Below are 8796 nucleotides of genomic sequence, written 5' to 3' on the forward strand. Positions count from 1 at the left end.
CACCATCCTCTTTGTCTTCTAGTGGAATGGGAACAAGTCCAAAAGTTATGGAATAAGGTATTTTATATATATATATCAAAAAAGGTTAAAAAAACGATGGAGTTGGATATTTTTATATCTTAAAATTGTTTGTATTGTAATATACTAAAGAAATTCTTGTCTTTTGATACCAACTTATGAGGAGTTAAAAACTTTTTAAAACCATTATAAAAAGTTAAAAATTCAAATAACACATTTTTAAACAGCAGAAAAAATTTTTCTTTAATAAGCTATATTACTTCTAATGGAAGTTGTAAAGGCTAGTACCTGGTCTGTACAGCTCCTATTTGGTCGAAAACCAGCCTGCTCTACCAGAATGTTTTCAAAAATTGTATTACTTAGTCACTGTCTGGCGGCATGGCCTAATCTATAAATTGCTTCGAGTGATATTCTGCTTAAAAATAGTTAAAATAATTGATAAGATGTTAAATAACCGATCTTTTCAAGTCATCCTGGGAAATTCGAGGAGTAAGATAAGAAAACTAAATAATGGCCTGCTTCAGGGATCTGTCCTGGCACCACTACTTTTTAGTCTTTACATGGCTGACTTGCCTCAAACAAATGCAAGGAAATTTGGATATGCAGATGATTGGGTGATTGCCACAAGACGAAAAGACCTTGCAATAAATGAGAAGATCTTGACAGAGGATTTATCTACCTTAGGACAATATTTTTGCCAGTGGAGACTCCAATTGAGTATGACAAAAACTGAAACTACATGCTTTCACCTTAATAACAAATTGGCAAATGAAGAACTAAAGGTTTATTTTGAAAATAATCTACTGAAACATAATAAGAAACCGAAATATCTTGGTGTCACTTTAGACAGGACTCTGTCTTAAAACACATCTGATGAATCTTGCTGCCGAGGTCAATACCAGAAACAACATCCTCCAAAAGTTATGTGGAACTACATGGGCTCTTCAATGTCTACCTTACAGATGTCTGCTTTTGGCTTAGTTTTCTCTGCAGCAGAATACTGTGCACTGGTATGGATGAACAGTACTCACATTAAAAAACTAGATGCCCAATTAAATAATACTCTATGTATCATAACAGGTACTATTAAATCTACTCCTATTGATTAGTTACTTATTTTGAGTTATATCCCCAGTCTATACTCCGAAGGGATGACGCTCTGCTCAGCAAATATAGGAAAATATTGTGCAATCCACAACTTCCAGTTCATCAGGATATCGATGACCTCAACATAAATTGACTTAAATCAAGATATTCCCCTCTCTTAAGAGCTAAGTCCTTGAATTCCAGCGATTTCGACCTTATTGAATCTTGGAAAAAGCTATGGGCTAATGTCTCTTTAATGGAAAGTCAACAACTCCCTTGTATCACAAAGCGACCACCTGGTTTTGAATTATCCAGAAATTTTTGAAGTGTGTTGAATAGAATTCAGACAAAACATGGGATATGCAGAAACAATCTTTTTTAAAAGAGGAAAAGTTGCATTCCCACAGTGTGATTGTGGTGCTGAAAGACAGACTATACATCATATTTTGGAAGATTGTCCAATAAGATCCTTGTAGTGTTTCATGACTATTGTTTTGTTTTGGTTTTCCCCTTGACCCTTTTGTTTTTGTTCGTGGTACCACCTTTTCCCAGTTCACCTTTGGCAGCCGGACTGGCCAGTGGCGGTCACGTGAGGAGGATATCTGCTTAGCACGATTAAAAGGTCATGACCCATGTGTAGTTGGTCCTTTTCTTTTCATTCCTGCTTGCGGTGTTCTGGCCACATGTGAAATATATGAGATCAAGGAGAGAACCAAGGACGGAAATTCGGCCGAAGAGACAGCAATCCATTTGCATCCAATCAAAGAACTTTAACGTTGAGATATAACATATTCAAAAGAAAGATTGGTGGGAGATTTATCCGAACATATTAGTTTTTCTCTTCCAGTGTTTATACATGGTAGAAAGAGTGTCGTGAGTATATTAGTTTGTATTTTTGTTATGCATTTTTCGTTGTTCCCTTTTATCACGTGCTGTGAGCCTCCTAAAAGGAGAGGAGGAAGGAGAGAGAAGTGCGAAAACATGTGAAGCATTATATTGTTATTACTTGGATATTGTAAATTTGTCAATTTTGTAATAGTTCATGTTCTATGTACATATCGTGATTGTGTCAACGGGAATTAATGAAAAGCCAGTATATCTGTCAAGCCAACTTGTCTGTTGTTTTTGTCTAGCCCTGCAGACCTCGTTCTGCAAGGGCATTCTACATCCTATCTGGGAAAACTGAGTGACTTTCTGATTGTGACTGAAAGTGCTCTAAACTATGTTCTTGACTTAGATTTACATTTGTGATTTGTGTTGTTTTTACAACTAGATATGTAACCATACACTAAATAAATAACCTCTAATGAAGATTACCTCCATTGGAGGTTATTTATTTAGCATAATATTGCTTATTAAAGAAAACAAACAAACATTTTCTTTTCACAACAGTTAAAATGCAGAATTTCAAAACACAAGCATTTATATTTGTGATTAAAATAATTTAATAATAAAAATGTAATCTGAGCTTATTATATATTAATTGAGTTTATATTGACTATGATTCTTTTCTATTTGTTGCAAAAAACTGACTATAATTTTAGCTTATTTTAACTATTTTAGATGCATAAAATTATTGTCAGTTTTTTATATTGAATAGAAAAGTATAATTGTTGATATTAACTCTTTTAGGAGATGTTTGATTGCATTATTATTTTTGGAAGGTGTTGATGAATGAGAGATTTCAAAAGTAGAAGTGACTCTTAGAAGTTTTATAAAAAATTTTTTGAGTATAGAGGATAGGATGTTCATTTGTATAGATTTTTTAAAATTTTATTGTGTTACTATTATTATATTAAAACTTTAAAATTAATAAAATGTTAATTTTCATTGAAATTCTCAAATATTTATGAAGTATAGACATATTTCAGATATTAAATGTCAAAATTCATGAATTATCCATGAATTACTTTGAATTTTTAATAAATCTTTATATTTCTCAATTTTCATATTAGGTGTCATTCAAGACAAAACTTGGTGTTTTGGTGTTAACAAATGCACTTTTGTCTTGAGTTTCATCTTCTTGGTTTATACACGTTTCATACTACTTAGAGTGCCATTTTAAATGATATCAATAAAATTTTTCTGATTTTATTTTAGTGTTTAGAAATTAATACATAATTTTAAATTCTAATGCAAAATTTGAAATTTAAATATAAATATTTTTATACGTATGTATTCAATTAATAATAAACTATAAATGAATAATGTACGTCATTAATAAATGTTTCTTTGCATACATTTTAAACATTAACTTACATCAGTTCATTATTAGTCAATAATAATAAGTCATTTTATTATCTTATGAAATTTAGATGAAAAATGAAAAATTAACAGTTTAAAAGAGAATATTAAAAATATATATAATGATTTATTCATATGAATCATGAGTAGAATCAACATATTACCTGAAAACATACCAATTAGTATTGATATACTTTCTGTTATCTAAATTTATTTTCTTTCTAATACCTAGGAACTTATTGAATTTTATTAAATAACAATAAATTAATTATAAGCCATATAATGGCATTTTTACTGTATATTATTGTTGTTTGTTTTTCTGGAAATTTTTTAAATATATAAAAATTAAAAATTAGTTTGTAGTTGAAAAATAAATGAATAAAATAAATGCTCAAACTTGATAAATATATAATTTTAAAGAAATAAAATCTTTTTCTGAGTTTTTATTTATTTTATTAAATATATCTATAAATTAAAATTTTTACAATTATAAATATTTTTAATTGTTTGATAAAATGTTATTTATTTATGAATTTTGTAAAATAAATTTGTGAATTTTCTTTTCAGCCACAGTTGGACACATTTCCTCTCATTTCATTGTTCAACCATCTTTTGGAAAACTTCTTCCCTTTGCTTCATCATCTCTTGTAGTCTGATCATATTTGTAAAATGGAGAGTGATAAGTAAGAAATTGATTTTTATAAAACGGAATTCAATTATTTCATCATCAGTTTAAATTTTGGCCAAAGTAGTTTATACTGTGCAACTTTTCTTTTTTTTTATTGTTTTCTTTTAAAATTAAGAAGAACTTCTATCTTTCCAACATTATATTTAATTGATGTCTTGCAAACTAAACTTATACCAATGCATTTTATTCTCAAAGCATTGAAGGGAACAATTTGTATAGAAGAAATTATCTATTAAAAACTTTGTATATGGGATGTATACTAAAGTAGCTGAATTGGAAGATAGATAGCAGCATTGTACAAAAGAATATAATATTACAGTTTTTAAGTGAAAATATATATGAAAACTTGTCTGTGAAGAAAGGATTATCCTAGATGTGCCTTTGAAAGAAAGTGACATTAACATCAATATTGAGGATGGTATTTTATGGAAATATGTTGACTATGTACAATTAAGCTGCAGATGAGTTTATGAAGGAATCAAGAGATAATATGTATTTTCAATTGGTGCTTCACTGTGATGGCATTCATCTTTTTGAAACCTATTTGTGCATTCCTATTAAAATAATCCAAACTTTTCCAAGAGTTAGAGTTAAAATAATTGAATAACTCTTGTGATATAAAATTGTTGACTGCCATCCAAGCATCTAATGTGTGGTGTTGTTCTGTCAATATTGTTCAAATATCTTAAACTTGCTGAAAATGCATGAATTAGATTTGAATACTATTATACTCTAAAGGAAACTGTTTCTTCCTTCTCTAAAAAGTATATATATATATATGTATCTAAGTGTGTATGTGTATATTTACTTATTATATGTATATACACATGTACATATATATATGTACTTATATTATAATCTATCTGTTTCTAAATTTATTAAGATTTTTCACATTTTAAAATTTGAAATAACATTCAAAATTTGGAAGAAAAAAAAAAATATTTAAGTACTTAAAATGCACTAAATATATAATTTTAAAATTTTGAGAAATAGAAATCTGGGCACATTTTTCCCTTTTACAAGTCAGTGATGCATATCTAATAACATTTATATTATGTATGTAAATACATATATATTGTAAAATATACAGTAGAATCCCAATTTAATGTAATATGCTTTCAGAAATATAATCTAATAATATGGAATTATATGAAGAAGAATATGTAACTTTTAAGCAATTTTTTACATCTGTTTTGCAGATATTTTGTGAAACAAATGTCAAAAATTATTAAAAAATTAAACTCTTTTTACTCTAAAAATAAATATTGGTTGTTTTATTAAAAAGATTTTTTATGAAAGAAAATGTTCTCCTTTTTAATACTGAAATTCTAGACTAAGTAAATAATTATAAAATTTAAGATGTTAAATTGAAGTTCTACTGTATATAAATATGCATCTCTTCAGGGACTCAAATCTGGTACAGTACCATTCTGTGCCTAAACTTACAGAAATATTAAAATTATCATTTGGTAGTTTTAGAATAACTGTATACAAAAAATTTTCATTGAATCATTTCATTCTGTAGTTAAGTTTAAAAACTTCATAACTCATATTAAAATTTTTTCTTTTGTATTAGCAGATACATTTTCAAAAAAAAAAACAAAAATAACAAAAATTTGATAGATAAGAATATTTAAACAATAATAATAATAAATGCTATACAATTGAAAAATTTAATTAAAGTTTAGGTTTAATTCCAGATTTTCTTATAATGAAACTGATGTTTTTAATTTTATGTACAGTATCCATGTCACATAGTTTCATATGTAAAGTGTTTGATAATTCATTATTTAGAATTAAACTGTTATAGAAGCATCTATGCAATTATTCCAATATTTGGATGGGTTTAAGAAAAAGATCAGTAAAATACTGTAATTAAAATTGAAGACATATTGTTAAATGAGTAAAATTATGATCAGAAATCCAAAGTTATCATGTCATCTATGTATTAGTTATCTTTATTTAATTTATATTGTGCCATAGAATTCAATTTTGGCCAAAGTTATAGCATATTTATTGTGTTGATAGATGAAATTTAACAATTTGTCTACACTTTAGAATTGATTGTTGTGGAAAACATATATACAGAATGCAATGGCTCACCCATCCATTATCATAAAAATTCTTTGGGCTTCCTCACTAAGGAATGCTATAATGTCAAGCCAGAATATCACAATCTCAAAATGTGTTCAATGTGTATACTGATATTGTGTCAGTAATTTGTAGAATTAGAAATTGAGATGGAAAACATGCACAATTAATTCTCCAAAACTAGTCATAAGATATCACATTTATTCTGTATATTCATCAATGTGGCCAAAAATAAATTCAAATTAGTAAATAACAATAATTTTAAAAGAACATTCGTAGAGCAATACTGAGTTTCATTTAACAAAAGAAATTTTAATGCTTTATTTGAGATTATTTATTATTTTATTGGATAATAAAAATATCTTATGAATGTCCAGAAAAAATCATAATTAGGGCCAGTCATTGAAAAATTTGGGGTTCTAATGAAATAAATGAGAAATTTCAATAAATGAATGAAAAAAATCATTTTAATTACTGAAAAGAATATAAGTTGTACACTTTGCATGGATATTATTCTAAGGTACTTCCATATCCACTGTTTCACAATTCATATTTACAAGAAAATTTGAGAATGTTTGTCATCCATGTATGCTGTCTTTTAATACACGTTTGAAAGGACAAATCTAGTTAGTTTATATGAGATTAAAATTTTACTTTTATGCTTGTTATTCAAATTGTGTTAAATGCTCACTTTGTAGCTAGTCGACAATTCCTTGTGCCATATATTATGTACTGGGATGTTACCTATATCTGCAATATTATAATTTATTTATTATAATTTTTATTTATGTTTAACTGTATATTTTTAAGATGATTCGTATGGTTACAGAACTATAAGTCATGAATATAAAGCCAAAGATTTTGAAAAATAAAAAAAATTAAAAAAAAAATACTAAAATAAAATGTTGAGATTCTCCAACGAGTTTTTTCATCATTTGTTGTCTTGTAATTTAAGAATGAAAATATTGATCAAAACAAAATTGCTTGCTAACTCCACAAGCAATTTGTTGTGACTGCCCTCAGGAGTTGTATGAAACATAAATCAGAAGAATAAATATTGTCTGTTGGCATATTGTCTCCAGTTGTCAATTATCTTGTATTTTATATTTATTTTTATAGTTGCCCATCAGTGGCCGAGTGAATAAAACCACTGAGCAACAGGTATTGATCATGGGTTTGCGCCTCGTCAATGGGCTGGCCACGTGGAGTTTTCGAGATTTCTTTCAGTTTCCCATAGAAAGTTCTCTCGGGAGGCATTCCCTCGGCAGATCGTCCGTGAGTTGCATTACTCGATACAAACAACAAACAAACTTTTATGTTTTAAGTTCAGTATTTGCTCATTTGGCATAGGCCTGTTCACGATTCGGCATTTGCAAACATTTTTCGCGAAGCTAAAATTTGCTTATTCGCGGAATGATTAACAAAATAAACAACGTAGAAATACACAAATGATTTTTCATGCTTTTCTATTAAATTCTTTTTACTGTAATTTTATTATCCGCGCTAGTAGATATTATCTGGTAATATGTACAGTACATTTACGCATTTTTTTTAATGGTTTGCTTTGTGTGGATTTTAGTTAGTTTTTCTTCTATTCTTACAAATCAGTAATGTTCTCTAAAGAACATACTAATGACAATATATCAAAAAAACCAAAGTGATATTCCTCTAAGGAACTGTCCATAAATTACATCTGCATTTTTCTTGAAATTTTTACTCTCCCTCCGCCTTTTGTCCCAGTTTGTCCAAGTTTCATAACCCCCTCCCCTCTTTGGACGTCCGACAAAACTGAACCCTTCTTAAAACCTTTATCACTTTATGAATTATAGATACCATAAGTAGAAACGAAACATACAAGAAATTTTGAAATAAATGAAATGAAATTCATAAAGTGTATAAAATTTAATGAAATAACGGACGTCCACTGAAACTCAACCCCTTCCCTTCCCCTTGTCCGATTTGTCATAAACCCCCCCCCCTCCCTCCCAATGCGGACGTCATTTATAGACAGCCTCTAAGATAAAAGCGCTAATTCGTTTGCTTATTGCAAACGATCTAGCACTGAATTCAAAGGAGAATCAGCAGCTATAGTTGCTTTCGCTTTCGTAGTAATTAATTTACCATAAGATACATTAAGAAAAGAGAGAAATCAAGAATCATCTTCCTCCTAAGGTGCAAAAAATACGAAGATTATCAGAAATCAACCATCGATAAAATGGAAATAATCTTAAGCATCTAAATTGTAGATCATTCACAAAAGAATGTCTCTTCGAGTGGCCCTTTTATCCGAGACAAAGTAAATTTGCTTGATTTTTGTGCAAGTACTAATTATGATAAATGTCATTTTTAGTCATTGCAGTGCTTCTGAAGGATGGTATCAAACATGGGCACCAACTCTAAAGATCCGGAACCCATTCATCTCCCCAACAATATTGTAAGTATAAGAATTTTGTTAAGGTCGTCAGTTTTTTTACTGATCCAATAGCAGTAAATATACGGGGTATATTGTTATTTTAGATATGTACTGTACAAGCTTAGGTTTAATAACAATAACATTATATCTTTTGACGATACATCTCATAACGATTGTACAGTACTTACTCTCAGATCCGATGGTTTTGGAATTACTTAATTATATGGAAAAATCCACTTCGTGAGATAATAGAGTG

General features: G+C 28.7%; 1 protein-coding gene across 2 annotated transcripts in view; it reads left to right on the plus strand.

Annotated features, from left to right (window-relative positions):
- The window catches only part of LOC136979073 (trichohyalin-like), a 192192-nt gene extending 184995 nt beyond the window's left edge, over nt 1–7197 (plus strand). For both annotated transcript variants that reach the window (XM_067274974.1, XM_067274975.1), the window contains one exon: nt 3916–7197. The gene's annotated coding sequence lies outside the window, so the exon portion shown is untranslated. The remainder of the gene's footprint in view (nt 1–3915) is intronic.
- Nucleotides 7198–8796: the final 1599 nt, after the last annotated feature.

This window comes from Centruroides vittatus, unplaced genomic scaffold, assembly GCF_030686945.1.
Source record: "Centruroides vittatus isolate TY-2023 unplaced genomic scaffold, ASM3068694v2 contig_577, whole genome shotgun sequence".
Lineage (NCBI taxonomy): Eukaryota > Metazoa > Arthropoda > Arachnida > Scorpiones > Buthidae > Centruroides > Centruroides vittatus.